Source organism: Dipodomys merriami, unplaced genomic scaffold, assembly GCF_024711535.1.
Source record: "Dipodomys merriami isolate MVZ:Mamm:240054 unplaced genomic scaffold, mDipMer1.0.p SCAF_172, whole genome shotgun sequence".
Taxonomy (NCBI): domain Eukaryota; kingdom Metazoa; phylum Chordata; class Mammalia; order Rodentia; family Heteromyidae; genus Dipodomys; species Dipodomys merriami.
The window spans coordinates 238,695-255,268 of record NW_027203071.1 but is presented as its reverse complement, the minus strand read 5'-3'; the positions used below and the strand labels follow the sequence as shown (position 1 = coordinate 255,268).

The 16,574-nt window shown below is 41.2% G+C and overlaps 1 long non-coding RNA gene across 1 annotated transcript; it reads left to right on the top strand.

Annotated features, from left to right (window-relative positions):
- Window positions 1-14,914: 14,914 nt before the first annotated feature.
- Window positions 14,915-16,290, top strand: LOC138829445 (uncharacterized). The gene is made up of 3 exons (XR_011372610.1): window positions 14,915-15,025; window positions 15,314-15,362; window positions 16,126-16,290. It is a non-coding gene; the product is annotated as an uncharacterized lncRNA (long non-coding RNA).
- Window positions 16,291-16,574: the final 284 nt, after the last annotated feature.

The following is a 16,574-nucleotide window of genomic DNA, read 5'->3' as shown; positions in this document are numbered from 1 at the left end:
ATAGTCAGAAAAGGGAGACATAACCACAGAAGCAGAGGTTGGAGTGAGGCTCTGTGAACATAGGCCCTAAGCTAAATAATGTAGGTTCTCTAGACTCTGGAAAAATTCTGGAAATGGATTTTCCCTACAGAAGGATCAGAGCTCTGCTAACACTTTGATATTAGCCCTATAAGTCTCCATTTCAGGTTGTGTAATGACACAGGTACCGCCAAAGAAAATCATATTATGCATCCTTTAAAGGATATAGACCTGTCTTCTGTTGTCAAGAGATCTAACAATTTTGGTGCAATTACAGTAGTATAATAAAGATCAATAAAGGATAGATAACTGAGGAAAAAATAAATGGACATGTGGAGTTTGTGACTTTTCCTGATGATCAAAATCATCCCTAGGTTTCCTAACACACAAACAATGTAGATTGGTCAAGAACACCAGGAAGAGAGGTACCTGGAGGGTTGGAAATCCTGAGAATCCCAAAAAGACAAAGATGAATCCCAGCTCCCTGGTTTCTTTTTATCTTGCATTTGGCTCCTGTTGAGGAAAATGAGAGGTCTCGTCCTGAGAGTTGGGGGAGCAGATGCTAGAAAAGAAGTGAGGAACAAATCCTAATGCTTGAAGGGCATACCATGACAGGTGGCTCAAAAGAGCTTGTAATTGGGGAAGATGAACTGTTTGTTTCTGCCATAGTATATTTGAAGTCTGTCAGGAGGAAAATATCTCAGCAAGTCATCCCCTCTGTTCAAATGGTACTGGGAAGGCATCATCAATTTTATGTGATCATTTCATTGTTGCTAGTCCAGGAATGTCCTGTACTCACGCCTGCAAAGGATTCTCCATTTAGAAACAAAATTTCAGTCAATAGAATTTCCAGTTAATAACATTAAAAAAGACTCCATTTCGGACTCCAGACCCCCAAGAACGGTCAGGTAGAACATTTGTGTATATTTTTAGCCACCACATTTGTGGTAGTTAGATGCAGCAGTGGTAGGAAATGGACTCTGTAGGCAAAAGGACATGCAATATCCTGCTAGGGGAGTCATAGCTCATCTGCAGAGCTGTTAGATCACTCAGTGTTCCTTCTTCTAAAACTCTTAACTGGTTCCCTTGCTCCCAACCAGTGTGTTCCTCTTCTCTCTCTTTTATTACTTATCACAACATAGAGTTTGAGAATAAATAGATACATGTTAGAAATAATTGCAAGATACCTCCTGTCATCCATTTTCGAAGAAGATAGAGTATAATCTTAAATGAGAGAAAGAAGTAAGGTAGAGAAGAGCTGAACTTGAAACAAGCTCTACCAGGCACTTACAAATATAAGATGTTGCCTTATTCACATTTTGAGTGATATTTTAAAAAATTTAGCGATGCATATTCAAGTATGACAAGATATCTGGAATTGGCTTTAAAATACTTCAGTAAGAAAAGGGAAGTACAAATGGATAAAAAAGTTTCAAAACCTTTATAAATATTGAATTGTCTTACTTTGGCCTGAATTAAACTGTTTTCATTGTAGGAAATTGAGAACAAGCTCGGCCTTGTTAATGGAGAGAATTCGGTAGAAAGTTAAAGGTGATAAATAAAGGCTCAATTTCATTGAAAGTTCTGGGTCCTTGCACAGCTCAGGAAATGGCAGCTGAAATCAATACAAGTGTCCTTATGACTAAGCCTCTCTCCAAATTGCTCCCTGAGGGGCTGTGTTCTTCTTATAGATTACGACAGCGCTGACATTTTAGAGAAGAAAAATAAGCTCACCAAATACTTAACATGCTGGACTTGATTCGGCACACACCGAGAGGCAATCATGAGCACCACAGCACAGGCTGCGTCTCCCTGGAAGGCGTCCCCTCCTTTCTAGCCTTAGAATTTGGAAATCTTCTAAAACCTAGAGAAAAACAACATCTTCCAGAAAATTTGACCCTGAGTAGGTCGTGATTGCCAAGTGTTTCTTCCAAAAGGGTGGATAAAAGTAAAAACAAAGCAGGGTTTCTGGGGTTGGTGTGTGCCATACCACAATCAGCCTGGGTGTGAGGATCACATTTGCTGCCTCTCTTTTTGCGTTCGGAGAGCTGAGAACAGTCTGGGCAGACCTAACCCGAAGGGTGGCAATTTCCATGCTGAAAAGGTCACCTGTAAGTGCTTCTCTGCCTCAGCAGCAGGGCCGATTTCCTCCTGATTACAGGGTGGTAATTTCACAGGAAATTAGAACAAAGAAGCACTCTAATCTATGTTGCTGGTAAAAACAGCTTTTCCTACATGCAGTGCTAGAAATGTTACATAGCAAACTGTTTATGATGAATTAAGCAAATGGAATTGCTCATCATATAAACTTGTGTAAAACCAGTGATAGTGTATTTTCAGAACATTATATTTATTTCAAAGAAATGCTGGAATAATTAACTGCTTGGCTATTGGCACAAACATGGAGGTGAGAGAGAAGAGCCACTCCTTGCCCCTCAGAGAGTTGAATATCTGGTCTGGGTTCTTATTCGTGGATCATCAGTCTACAGAGTCTCATAAAATTTTCCTGAGGGACACACTGTGTCCCTTTACCTACTTCTGCTCATTGCCATATACACTATCTTCCACTGATAACTGTATTAATGGGTGATTCTGCCAAGGTCAAAGAAGGATATGGAAAAGGAACCCTACATGTCTTTGACAGATGGCCAGGCTTGACCTCTGAAGGCTGAAGAAAATGTTCTGTTAATCTAATACACACAATTCCTTTCTCTTAGAGCTCTATTTCTCTCACTAGCATGTATACATCTCCAAGACGTCCTACAACCATGAAACCTATTCAGCTTAGTGGTTTTCAGGCTTATTTACCGCCAGATTTCTACCAAGTAGCTTTTTAGTTTCTATTTCATGAAACATATATTGAACAATGTCCAACTAGAGGCATCTTGATCCATTAGAATTTTTGGCTCTGGTCCAAGTTAAACAGAATAGGAATGAATCCGAAAGAGTGGAACCACTTTTTGCTGGCTTCTTTGACTTTTGGCTTGATTAAAACTGAAGCTAAAAGACTAAAAGAAAAATATTATGAGCTCCTAATACCCTTTTTATTAGTTAGCCTTCCTCATGTTCAACATAACCTTATGTTTAACTGGCCTGACTCAAAAAATGAATTAATTTTAATTAGAGTTAAGGAACTTTAAGCAGAGCCATGTTGTGCAATCGAAGGTGGAGATGTAGTGATGGTTTCTACTCATATATTAAAAAATCGAGCAGTGTGGGTTTGTATGATGCAGACAACCTTAAGATTTCTTATACTTGGGAATAGAGAATCTGATTCAGTATCCTTATTTTGTTAATATCATCACTACGTTGTCGGGCATAGAAGTTACTTGATCAATTAATTTTCAAGGAGCAAAATCAGTCTTCTAGCTTTACTCAATATACTTGTTCTTCAGGGGGGTATGATAAGGCTAAGGAGATTCAGAAGTGCTTCTCCTCAGCATAGCACCCTGCCCTATTGCACACTATAAGCTGATGGACTATGAGAAATAGCAGTTGCAAGAAGAACTCACTGCCTTCCTCTGAAGAAGTCATATGATGCTAAGTTAGAGGAAACCTCTCACATGGGCGCTGTCTTGTTTCCAAACACAGAGGAATGAGGCTGAACAGGCCTTACTAGGTTTTCCCCAGTGTATTATACTTTGCTCATACATTTATTCTATTACATTCTTCTGCAACTATCCTTCATCAAACCTCATGTAAAAATGTTCAGATTCAAGCCGGGTGCCAGTGGCTCACACCTGTAATCCTAGCTTTTCAGCAGGCTAAGATCTGAGGATTTTGGTTCACAGTCAGCCCGGGCAGGAAAGTATGTAAGACTCTTATCTCCAATAAACCACTAGAAAACCGGATGTGGCACTGTGGCTCAAGCGGTAGGGCGCTCGCCTTGAGCTGAAGAACTAAGGGACAGCGCCGAAGCCCAGAGTTCAAGTCCCACGACCGACCCTCCAAAAAAAAAAAATGTTCAGATTCAGACACCTTTTTAGGTCTTCATTTCCTTATGCAGAGTCTTATGTAAAACTTTCATTAAACAAACATTTTTTTGGGTGGGGGTCCAGTCGTGGGGCCTGAACTCTGGGCCTGGGTGGGCACTGTCCCTCAGCTCTTCAGCTCAAGGCTAGTGCTCTACCATTTGAGCCACAGCGCCACTTACGGCTTTTTCCTTTTTGCTTATGTGGTGCTGAGGAATCGAACCCAGGACCTCAGGCATGCAAGGCAAACGCTCTACCACTGAGCCACCTTCCCAGCCCTCATTAAACAAACATTTTCTTTCGTTGTTTTGTCTTTTGTTATAAGAGGCCCAGCTGAGCACTGAGAAGAGCAGAAAGAAATATTTGTTTTTCAACTCAAACCTTGGTTCAAGTTGAACAGCAGAAGCTTCTAGACAGGTCATAACGTAGTCTTGACTTCTCATGCAAGATCTAGTCGAGGAAGTTCATGAGATTCTTATCTACAAATAAGCACCAAAAAAAGCCTAAAATGGGGTATCACTCAAGTGGTAGAGCACTAGTCTTAAGCAAAGAAAGCTGAGGGAAAGCACCAGATCCTGGGTTCAAGCCCCAAGACAAGCACCAAAAGAGAGAGAGAAAGAGGCAGATAGAGACAGAGACAGAGTGACACAACTTCTGCTGAGCTGTTATCTCTTTTAGAAAGACAAAAAGACAAGCAAATAATAATTCAACCCATTGTTTTCCACAAGAGTTGGTAGGTTCATCATAGAAGTAATACTGCTTATTGAGGACAACTTTTCAGGCAAGTGACATTTACCTGGCTGCACTTAAACCAGATTCAGCATTAAATGGAGTTGGTGCCTGTTCCCGGAATAACACAAGAATGTGTCATGTGTTGTAAAGAAGTAACTTAAGAAAATATTGGAACAAGGTTTATTTTACAAAGTAAGAATGAAGCTTTGTTTTCTGTTATACTCTCCATGATCATTTGGCTGCAGGTATGACACAGACAAGAACAGTTAGCAATAAGATGATTGGACATTCTGGAGAGAACACACTATCTACATGCTTCTTGTATGTTTCTGCCCTGGGAAATGGGCAAGCATCAGGTTGGCAATGATGCCTTTACTTTCACTTCTGTTCTAATAGCTTGAGTCTTTCCTCTTTCCTTGTCAATCTAGCTCAAGCTTTTTCAATTTTGCCAATCTTTATGCATACATTGGTTCCCCCCCCCCTTTTTGTTATTATTTCTTTTTATTTTTTGAGTCCGTCTCTCTAGCTCAGACTGGCCTTGAACTTGGGATCCTGAGCTTTGGCTTTCCAAGTGCCAGGATTACACGTGGGTGACATCAAGTCTATCTTAGAATTCCCTTCGAAGAGACATAGAGAAGACAAGAATTGCCCACAGTGTCCCTATCCACTCCTTTGTACTTGTCAGGGCTGTGAGAATAGCCTAAGAAAACGAGTCCTGCTGTAAATGTTTTTGGTGTGAATGTTTTCTCTTCTCTCTGCCTCAGCTCCCCTTTGGCTCTGTCTTCTCAGACAGAGGGAGATGTCTGGAGGCACCAATTACTCTTGGGAGCCAGGCTGGTTTTAGCTGTTGATAAATGGCTTGCTGGTTTGCTGCTCCCAGGAGTGCTGTTGTCTGACGTCAGAGATGCCTGTGCACTAATTAAGGGGTTTCTATGTTTACAGGAAGATGGGAAAATAAATATCAAGACCTCAGAGCTCCAGCTGCTGGTGCACAAAGTCCAGGCCAATAATGATGACGACAACGCCTTTTAGTGAGAGGGCTCCCAGGTGCTCTCGGGTCATGCAAGGGAGGCTAGAGACATTGTGCTCCATCTTTGTCTCTCTTTCTCTCTGTCTCTATCCTCTGTCTATCTGTCTCTGCTCTCTCTCTTTCTCTCTGTCTCTATCCTCTGTCTATCTGTCTCTGCTCTCTCTCTCTCTCTCTCTCTCTCTCTCTCTCTCTCTCTCTCTCTCTCTCTCTTTCTGTCTCTGTCACTTTGTATCTCTGTCTCTCTGTCTCTCTCTCTCAACTCTTTCAGCACTCCAACTCTCCTTTGTTATGAAGGGGAACAAGTATGACAGGGAAGCTTGTCTAGTTATAAAGAAGCCACACTTCAGGCCTCCATCTTCTTGTTTGTGATCTCTGTGCCTGAGGTTGCTATAGGAACTCACTTGTCAGTCTTTCTAAGGAGGGACCAAGAACACTCTTGGATTTTGGAGGGACCAGATATTAAAGAGCCTTGGCAGTGTGGTGTGGAGGTTTTCAGCTTTCACTCCCAGCTCCAAATCCATGCAAAACAGTTACTACAATAAGAGAAAGGAGGGAACTAGGGAATTTCCTTCATATCAACTGCTGAATACAGACACACCCCATCCTGGACTGACAGCTGCCATGCAGGAACTGATCAGTAGAGTACCTAGGAGGAAGCTGATGGCCAGTCCATATCTCATAGTTTTTGTGTATTTTTAAAAAATATTATCTGGGGGCAGAGAAGGTGGCTCAGTGGTGGAGTGCTTGCCTTGCATGCATGAAGCCCTGGGTTTCATTCTTCAGCAGCACATTAACAGAAAAAGCCAGAAGTGATGCTGTGGCTCAAGTGGTAGAGCACTAGCCTTGAGCTGAAGAGCTGAGGGACAGTGCCCAGGCCCAGAGTTCAGGCCCATGACAGACAAAAAAAAAAAAACAAAACAAAAAAAAAAACTTTAAGTAGTTGGACAAAGAAGTTACCACTCAACAAGTCAGTTAATAACTACAATGTATCTTGATCAATATCATCCTTTTCATCATTTTCCCTCTTCCCTCTTAATCCTACCTCTCTCCTCAATCTTCCTAGTTTCATAGGATATGTATGCATTGAATATTATGACTACATTCCCCAACTTCCTTTCTTCATTCATCTACCTCCCTCCCCTTAACCTCTCCTTCCCCACACAATGCAAGTATCAGGTCCCTGGTATTCATTTTGTTGGACTGTGAGTTGGTTTTTCTAAGGAGTTACACTGTTTGAATTCTTCCCTGCATATACCATACTTTAGTTAATATGTTTGTGTACAATAACATATGACCCTATATCTAACCTGTGTATTTGAGAGAATAATGTGTACTATGTCTCTCTGGGTCTGAGTTACTACATGTTCTGTAATTTTTTTCTAGGTCTGCCCATTTCTTTGCAAATGTTGTAATATCATTCTTCCTAATAGATAAGTAAAATTGTATGTGTGTATGCATACCATATTTTCTTGGTCCATTTGCCCATTGAAGGGTATCTGGGCTGTTTCTATACCTTAGCTATGGTGAATAGTGCAGCAATACACATGATGTGCAAGTGGCTTTACTATTTCTTGATTTGTAATCTTCTGGATAAATGCCCAAGAGTGGTATTGCTAGTAGTTCTATGTTTGTGATCTTGTGCATTTTTGTTGGTCTCTAAAAGTATCAAAATGACTATATCCCCATATGATGATCCTGATCATACTTCCTAAATCTGGAAGCCTTGTTGTGGCATCAAACCTCTGGGCATGTAACACAGAGCCTCAGGCTCAAAGGAATGAGGTAATAGGAGGACTGAGGAGGAGGCTGGGGTGTGGACCAAGCTGCCCCGTGCTGGGCACAGTCCTGCTGAGGGGCTCTGATTAGGAAAGCAATCTGGCTGTTTGTTCCTTTGGATGGAGTTGAATCAAACTAACAAATTAATTATGCAAATGTCTTCCAAGTATTTCTATTTTTTCATGTTGGAGTACTGAGGGCTCAGCAAGAATTAAAATGATAAGTATTTATTAAGTGCTGTGACATGCCTGCAAGGTACATAGATGGGTTTTGTTTGGTCTTACAGTACCCCAGCAATACAGGTGAGCTTGCTCCTAGTGGAGAGATGAGGAAACTAAGGCTCAGAGGTACTCATGCAGTGAGTAAAGGACTCTTGCTGGAATCAACTTAAGACTGACTCACAGTATATGATCTTCATCTTCTCGCTGTTGCAGTTGTCTGTCTGTCTGTTGCTTCTTAAGTAGCCACTGCAAACGTTGATGGAGTCGATCAACAACCTTTTCATAATGGCCATGATTCAGAGGTGGTGCGAATAGCTCCTCTTTATTTACAACTAACTTGAGATAACTGGAAAGGCTCTACCAGGGCCATGTGTCTGGGGCTTGAGTTCTTCTTTATTGATTTCTTCATTTGTGTATTGGCATTTACCTACACCATCTATTGAGTCTAGGAACAGTTTCCTCACTCATGGTCATAGTACTTGGGTTTAAATGGCTGGAACAGCATCTTTCTATGCAGGCCCTGAGGAGCCCATCCATCTCAGGATTCTATATGCCCTGGAGTCTTAAGAGTCGGACTGTTTACATGGTGACTGACTGGCTTCCTGAAGACTGACAGGAAGAGACAGGGCACAGAAGCTGTCCATTTCTCAAGTGGCAGAGGGTCACTTGGGCACTGTTTTATCAGCCACATCCGTCACAGAGATTGTGCAGATTCCCTACTGCTTCTGGAGCACTGCCACTACTCTTGCAGGGTCCCAACTACCAGGGAGATGGTGTTTCTTTCCCTAAAACCATAGTGTTTCTCCCCAAGCCTCCATTTTGTTTTGCATTTTAGATGATGTAAATCCTCCAACTGTCTCACTTATTTGAACATTACACTGAGACTTTGAACCAAGTGGAGCAGGCTGTACTCTTCTTGCTCTAGTAAACTAAGCTTTCACAGAGCACAAACAGCACCAAACGTTTAGGGTGAAGTCACCTGACTCTGTGAAGACCCTCTCACTCCAGTAGGGGTCCCTGCTGCCAACCTCTAGTGTGTTCTGGTCTGTCATATGTTAATATTCTGCAGCTTTAAAAAGGGTTCCATAGGTCATTCAAAAATGATTTTTTGACTGGAAGCTGGTGGCTTACACCTGTACTCTTAGCTACTTAGGAGGCTGAGATCTGAGGATCTGAGGTTTAAAGGCAGCCCAGGAAGGGATTAACCAGCACAACACCAGAAGTGAAGGTGCAGTTCCAGTGGTAGAGTGGAGAAAAGCCAAGCAAGAGCATAAGACTTTGTGTTCAAGTCCCAGTATTGGCACATATAAAATGATACTCTGTCAATAAAATATAGGAATGGTTTTCTTCTCACTTTCAAATATAATTACTGTTTCCTTAAAAGAATGGAAGTATGGAAATGAGAACTCTATTTTCCTGATATTGTGTTTGACATTCCCGACAGTTAGACATTGGTTGTTTTTGTTTATTTGGTATTAGCCAGGCTTATATGTTCAATTCAGGGGTTTTTAGAATATTTACAATATTGTACAGACATCACTTCCCTCTTGTTCCAAACTTTGCCATCATATTCAGAAGTCCTGTGTTCTGTAAGTTTTATGGACCCGCATCTCATACTTTGTAGGTAACTATTGATGGTAGGTCTTGTTAAAGTGAGAAAAGCTGATTTTAAACTCAGGCTGACCTAAATTCAATCATAGCTCTTCAATTTTCCAGCTCTGTGGATTTCAGCATGTATTTAACCTACCCGGTTTCCTCATTCTTCTTCTCACAGTGAGATAATGGATTTCAAGCACCTCTTACAGGCATGGGGTCTAGAGGTTGCCTGAATGAAAGTAGTTGTTATTCATAGTATTAATGGCCAGAGATGAGTTGTAAGACCCTAGGAAAATCATCATAGCCCTCAGATTCCAAAATAGACTTTGAAATGATGGTCTAAGTGCTAGCTTAGCTCTGATATTTAGGTAATAGCTTGTCTTATAAGTCTAGTCTCTTTCTCTCTTTTAAAAAGCCTTCTGCAAGTAAGACAGACCCAAAGAAACATAGGTTGCATGGTTTCCCTCATTTATACTAATTAGAATGTGCCTAAAAATCTACAAGTAAACACAATGGATAGTAAAAGACAAAAAAATACAGTTGGACATGATAAATTAAACAGGACTCTAATCATTCACACAGTTAGATCAAAGGAAAATATTCTTAAAAGAGGATCACAAAGGCTCAATAGTTATGTGCATACAATCATATAACATGATGTTTGTTGAAATGAACTGGAAGAAATGGAAATAAGAGGTCTTTTACTTTACTTTTTGTGTTGTTGTTTTCCAGGGTTTGATTTCTGTACTTTTGTCTTGTATGTAAGTTTATCTATTTGGGGGAGGGATAGGGGGAACACAGAAATAGTGGGACAAATGGTGAACTAGCTCAGCAGTGATACTAGACGCTATGTTGAAAATGAACTATACAACTTGTGGGGGGGGGTTCAGGAGGGAAAAAATTGGGAGAAAATGAAGGAAGAGGTAACACTGTTCAAAAAGGAATATACTCATTCCCTGACTTATATAACTGTAACCCCTCTGTACATCACCTTTACAATAAAAATAAATCATTTTTTAAAGCCTTGTGTAGGTTTTGTCTTCTTCTTAGCCCTTCCTTCCTAGAGGAAAATTACCTTTAATAGTTACCTACAAAGCAGAGGTAGGTAACTTACAAAATTCTATATCAGAGTTACTTTAATATTTAAGAGATTTGCTAAGGAATGTGTGATGTACAATAAATTAAATATACTACAGTACAATTTAAATCTTTTTTTATTGTGAAAAGACTGTACAGAGGGGTTACAATTACATGGGCAAGGTAATGAGTGCATTTCTTATCAAGCATTGTAACCTTCTCCTTTGTTTCCCCTTCCCATCCCTTCCAATTTAAGTCTTAACGTGTGTATGCCATTAAGTCATCAATTAAGATGATGACATCATTGTTATCAAATTTTCTCATTGGTCTCTCCCCGACGGCTAGATATTTGTGATGTCTCATATTTGACATTTTGTTCCCAGCCTCAGGGGTTATACTAAGGTGGGACATTACTGTAACCTCAGCAACTAGCAGAAGGCGGGAAAGAGCAGAAGCTCTACAAATATTTGTTAAATAAGTGAAGAACTCTGTGTCCTGCAGTCAGATGCAGCAATGTGTCAGCTGCTTTATCTTCAGGCTGTGGTGACTGACCCAAGGCAGGAGACAGCCTGGGCTGGAGAGATTGAAAACTTTTCACAGAGGAAAAATTGCTTTGAGGTTCCAGTGATTAAAATAACTTGTGGAGAAAAGTTATATATCAGGCTAGGCAGCAATCTGGGGAAGAGAAGAAAGTAAAGAACAAATAGGAGGGGGCTGGGAAGGTGGCTCAGTGGTAGAGTGCTTGCCTTGTATGCATGAGGCCCTGGGTTCAATTCCTCAGCACTACATAAGCAAAAAAAAGTCAGAAGTAGCACTGTGGTTCCAGTGGTAGAGCACTAGCCTTAAGCTGAAGAGCTGAGGGACAGCACCCAGGCCCAGAGTTCAGGCTCTATGACTGATAAAAAACAAAAATAGGAGGCCATACAAGGAAAGGAATGACTAACAAATGACAGGGAGTGGACCTTCTAAAGCTTTGAGAAATGAGGCCTTTCTCAAACAGGGGAACAAAAATAAAATACAACCCAGGGGCTGCTGGACCCTTGCCTGAGAGTGACTATGACATTAGAATTGAAATGGATATTCAATATGAGACACACATACCCATGACAGAGAGGAAAAGGATGAAGAGCAGTAAACCAAAAAAAAAAAAAAAATTGTCCAGGTCCTGTAGCAAACTACTATGAGAATAAGTTCCTTGTTTCTTTAGCTGACTTCATTCATTCATATTTACAATATCTATTCTATTGAACTTTTTGCACTCCAACAATATGTAAATACTGTACTTGGCACTGGGATTACAGAGTTCCTAAGATCAATGAGGTTCTGATGTTGTGGGAAAGGAATGAATTATACACTGAGGAATTAGAGTGGGATTGTTTATCCTTGCCAAAAATCAAGGTTTACCAAAGGAACCATGGATTCACTGAGAAGGAAGGGTTGGCAGGGAGAGATGTCAGCTGCATGTTGTAGCATATGCAGGACACAGAGACAAGGTTGGGAGATGCAAAGGCTTTGTGAAGAGATTTGCAAACAAACACAAACACATTGTGGAACTTCTACTGCTCCAGCATGGCGGAGGGCGGGGTGGGGGGGGCGCTTTGGTATGGAGCTGGAAGCTGGGCAGGTCCAGCCATGGAGGCTATGATGTATTTGTAGTGTCAAGATCTTATTTCCTTAGGATGGACTTTTAGAAATGCCTACACCTGAAATCCTATTGACTCAAGAGGTTGAGATCTGAGGATTGTGGTTTGAAGCCAACCTGGACAGGAAAGTCCATGAGACTCATTTCCCATTAATCACTAAAAAAATAAATAAATAAAGCCAAAAATGGAGCTGTGGCTCAAGTGGTTGAGTGTTATCCTTGAGCACAAAAGTTCAAGGACAGTGCTCAGGACTTGAGTTCAAGCCCCAAGACCACTGGCGCGTGCGCGCGCGCGCGCACACACACACACACACACACACACACACAGTCTAGTCTGTGGTCTGACCCACAAATTACTCTATGTCCTCAGTCTTGTCTCCTTTCCTGGCTGTTTCTTTGTACCTCACTTGTCACCTCTCTCTCCTTTCCTCTCTCTCTCTCTCTCTCTCTCTCTCTCTCTCTCTCAGATCTAGTTTTGCTTTTATTTACTTCTACACAATTACCAAGACTTTTTACTTTCTACTCCTTTGTGCGTGTTCGATTCTCTGTCTAGGATGAGCATGTTTGTCCTTCCTCTTTTTCCTTTCTCTGAGCTTAGCTCAAGAATGTGCTGTGACAGTCCTTTCTGACTGCCCTGGCCAGGTTGCACCACTGTTTAGGCAATGTTTCCATGGAATCTGGTTGATATTTCAGTAACAGCATTGGCAGTGTGGACCCACAATTGTGTATGTGTTTGCTTCTTAGTATATTGGGAACGTTGAGAGCTGAGGATCTGATCTTTCCATCTTTGGAAGCCCAAACCTTCCTGAGATCTACCTAGAACTGTGTGGAACTTAGAAGTCTAGATTTATTTTATTTATTTGTTTTTTTTGGGTCCAGTCGTGGGCCTGAACTCTGAGCCTGGGAGCTGCCCCTCAGCTCTTCAGCTCAAGGCTAGCGCTCTACCACTTGAGCCACAGCGCTGCTTCCAGCTTTTTTTTGCTTATGGGTGCTGAGGACTTGAACCCAGGGCCTCAAGCATGCAAGGCAAGTGCTCTACCACTGAGCCACCTTCCCAGCCCCATTTTATTTTATTTTTAAGACAGAGGTCTCACAGTGTAGCTAGGCTGGTCCTAAACATGTGGTGTGCTTGCTTCAGCTACCTGACAGCTGGGATTACAAGTGTACATGCTTCCCCACACTTGTCCTAAGAATTTGTTTTTAAACTATGGCTGAATTGTGCCCCACAAGCATTCTTCTGTTAAAGCATCAACCTCAGAATATGACTGACTATATTTGAGACAGGATAAAAATTTAAAGTGGGGTCCTTAGTGTAGATCCTCATGCAGTTAAAAGGGTCTCCTCTTGAAAAGAAGAACTAGGAACACACCAAGAAACCCTGGAGTAATATCACAAAGGGAAAAGTATTTGAAGGCAGGGGAAGCAGACACCTAAAAGCCAAGGCTAGATCTCAGGAAAACAAACCTTGGTCTTGGTCCTCACACCTTCAGAACTATAAACTTCTGTTATTGAAACACAGTCTATGGCATTCTGTTAAGGCAGGTCCAGCAAACAAACACCTCAGCTCTGCCTCACAGACTGGAATACTTGGGATTTAGTGCCGGTTAAGTCATTTATTTTCTGAGAGTTCTGAGATTCTTAAGTTGTGCTGTTTATAAAGGGATTTTTTTTTGTGAAATATGTCACTGGGCTGCAAGAGAGATTGATAGTAATTCAACCATAGATGCATGTCTTCTCCAGCTATAGTTAGAGGATATCAAATCCATCTGGCAAGTGAGGGCCTCTTTATTCCCATGGTGAGGTGCAGCAGAGCCAGGAGCCCCTGAAATGTGTCTGTCTCCATCCTTTGAAATCAACAAAATGTCAGCATCAGACTGGCTCATTCTTGTTTTGGACATTATTGTTGCCCACTTCTTTTAAAATTATATTTTTATTATCTTTAAGTAGTTATAGAAAGAGGTTACTGTTGAACATACCAGTTTTTGAGTACAATGCATCTTGATCAATATCACCCCTTTCAACCTTCTCCCCCATCCCAACTCCACTTATCCCTTCAATTTTCCGAGTTTTATAAGATATGCATTGAATATGATGGCTGCATTCTCCCTTCCTCTCTTCATTCTCATTTTTTAAACATCTAAGTTGCTTAAAAAACACTTGTGTGGGTCCAGTTCCGATCATGGGTGTTTTATTTATTTTTTACTTACAGATAAAACCCTCTTTTCTGTGAATACTTTCCCATTCTCTCTTTCTGTCCTCTCACCTTTCCTTCCCTATTTATTCCCTAAAATAATTCAATTCATGTCTGCCCCTACATTGATATTCAAAAGATATTTGATGAGCTGAATTAATTAACCTTTGGAGATACTCTTGTTTTCGTGCTTGTTTCTGATTTTAAAAGCACTGACAATTAATGTTGCTGGGCATATCTAAGTTCATTTGAATGTTGAGTTCCTGTGTTTAGTATATTCCTATGCTAGGATGGAGAGCTGTAAACAGGGAGCCCATGTGCATACTAACAACTTAGAACTGGCCAGGACTTGAGAGCCAGGGCTCTGGCCTGGGTGAGATCTGGGTTTAACTCCAGAGTCTGTTGCCAATTCCTTGTGTGACTCCAGATCACAGACTAAATTTCTCTGTTTCTTTCACTGTCTTCACAAAAAGAATCTGAATTGTGGCTACTTCATAGGTTGCTTAGGAACTGCATGGGGACATACTGGCACTGACAGAATGTTCCATGAACTACAGCTCTTATGACAGCACTATTATAGATTTTCAGTAGAGTTCTCTTCCTATCTCCGGGAGGTTGAGCACGTGTTTCCTGATCATTGACATTCCAGAAAGTGTTCCCACTCACCAAGCTCATCTCCTGGGGCAAGGTGGACAGCCACAGACCTTTATCTCTTTCTAAGTCATCCATGGGTTCTCTTCAATAATCACAGCACATCTAAAGCTTTCAGAGGTAGAAATGTCTGGGGAGGGAAAATGACTAAGCCTGGTGAGGTTTCCAAGAGTAAAGACCCAATGGCTAGGGGGGAACCAGCTTAGAACAGCCTGGCTCAGACTCAGGAGCTACAGGTACAGCTGGCAGGGATGGGGTGAGGGAAGGTGGCTTCATTGGCACACACTAGGCTCTAGAAAGAGTCAGCCAGGGAGGCAAACCCAAAAGCATTGGGGGCCATGGAGACAACCAGTGTTGACTCTCTGTAAGCTCAGCTCACTTTCTTCTTCCTTCCCTTGAAAACCTTAGAGATATTATCATGGGATCCAGCAATCCCCCTACTGAGTCTACATCAAAGGTAAATGAAAATCATTGTGCTAAAGAGACATCTGCCTCTCTGTGTTTACTAAAGCATTATTCACAAGAGAGAAGATTGGGAACCAACCTAAGTGTTCATCCATGATAGATAATGGACATAGGTAAATGGAAAAAGATGAGACCTATCTACACAATGGAATTCTAATCAGCCTTAAAAAAAAAGAAATTCTGTGACAATATGAATGATCCTGGAGGACACTGTGTTAATTAAAATAAATCAGGCCCAGAAATGACTAAAAGAGAGTTTGCCTTGCACTCAGGATCTTGATTCTTGGTTAGGTTTAGCTCATTCAAGGCTTGTGCTTAACCACTAAGCCAATTCTGAAGTATGGTTTGTAGTTGAGCTCTTTTCTAAGGAGCATTGCTTAATCACTTTCAACCTAGCCCATTAGTCTCTATTCCTAACTCATGAGCACAATTAGGCTCAGCAGCAGTTTTGAAGAATTCCTGTGTCTCCTAACACAGGAAAATAGGAGAGAACCCACCTATTGGCACATCTCTCAGTAATAAGTTGTTTGCCCGCTCTTGAAATCCTGGCTTGTCCCCTTGGTGAGTAGCCAAGATAGTCTTTTTCTCTTCCTTCTTTCTTCTCCAATCTGCATTCATTCGTTCTTGTAGTCCTCAAAGGAGATATCTTTCTGGGTGCCTGACATGGTACTGGGCCCTGGAATATAGCCATGAACTATATGAAGGATAGCTGTCTCTGAATTAGTTTGCCCACTAACAATGCTTGTTTTCATCAGGTTAACTGGATAAGATCTCTGACTTGAGAGAGCCGAACTTCAAACCCTGGACTGTGGACCAGGCATTATCCTTCTCTCATTGTGCTGAGAAAAGGAACAAAAAAACCTCATGGGAGATGCTCTTGATAGATGAGCTGGACTTTGCAATAGAAATGGGGAAGCCCAGGCAACTGCCAGATTTAGCAAATAAAAACAGAAGTCAAAGTTAACTTTGATATTCAGATGAACTTTTTAGTATAATTATGTCCTCGTTGTATTATGTACTCCAATTATGCTGAAACTTTCACTCTGCTAATTTCCACATTTCATAGCTCATACTACTCACCTTTAAAAATTTCCTACCCTTTCTTTTTGCCAATTTTCATGTTACCCATCCTTTAAAGTTCATATTACTATCATTTCCCCAGACTTCCATTTACAAAATATGTTACTATAGAAGAATTTGTTTG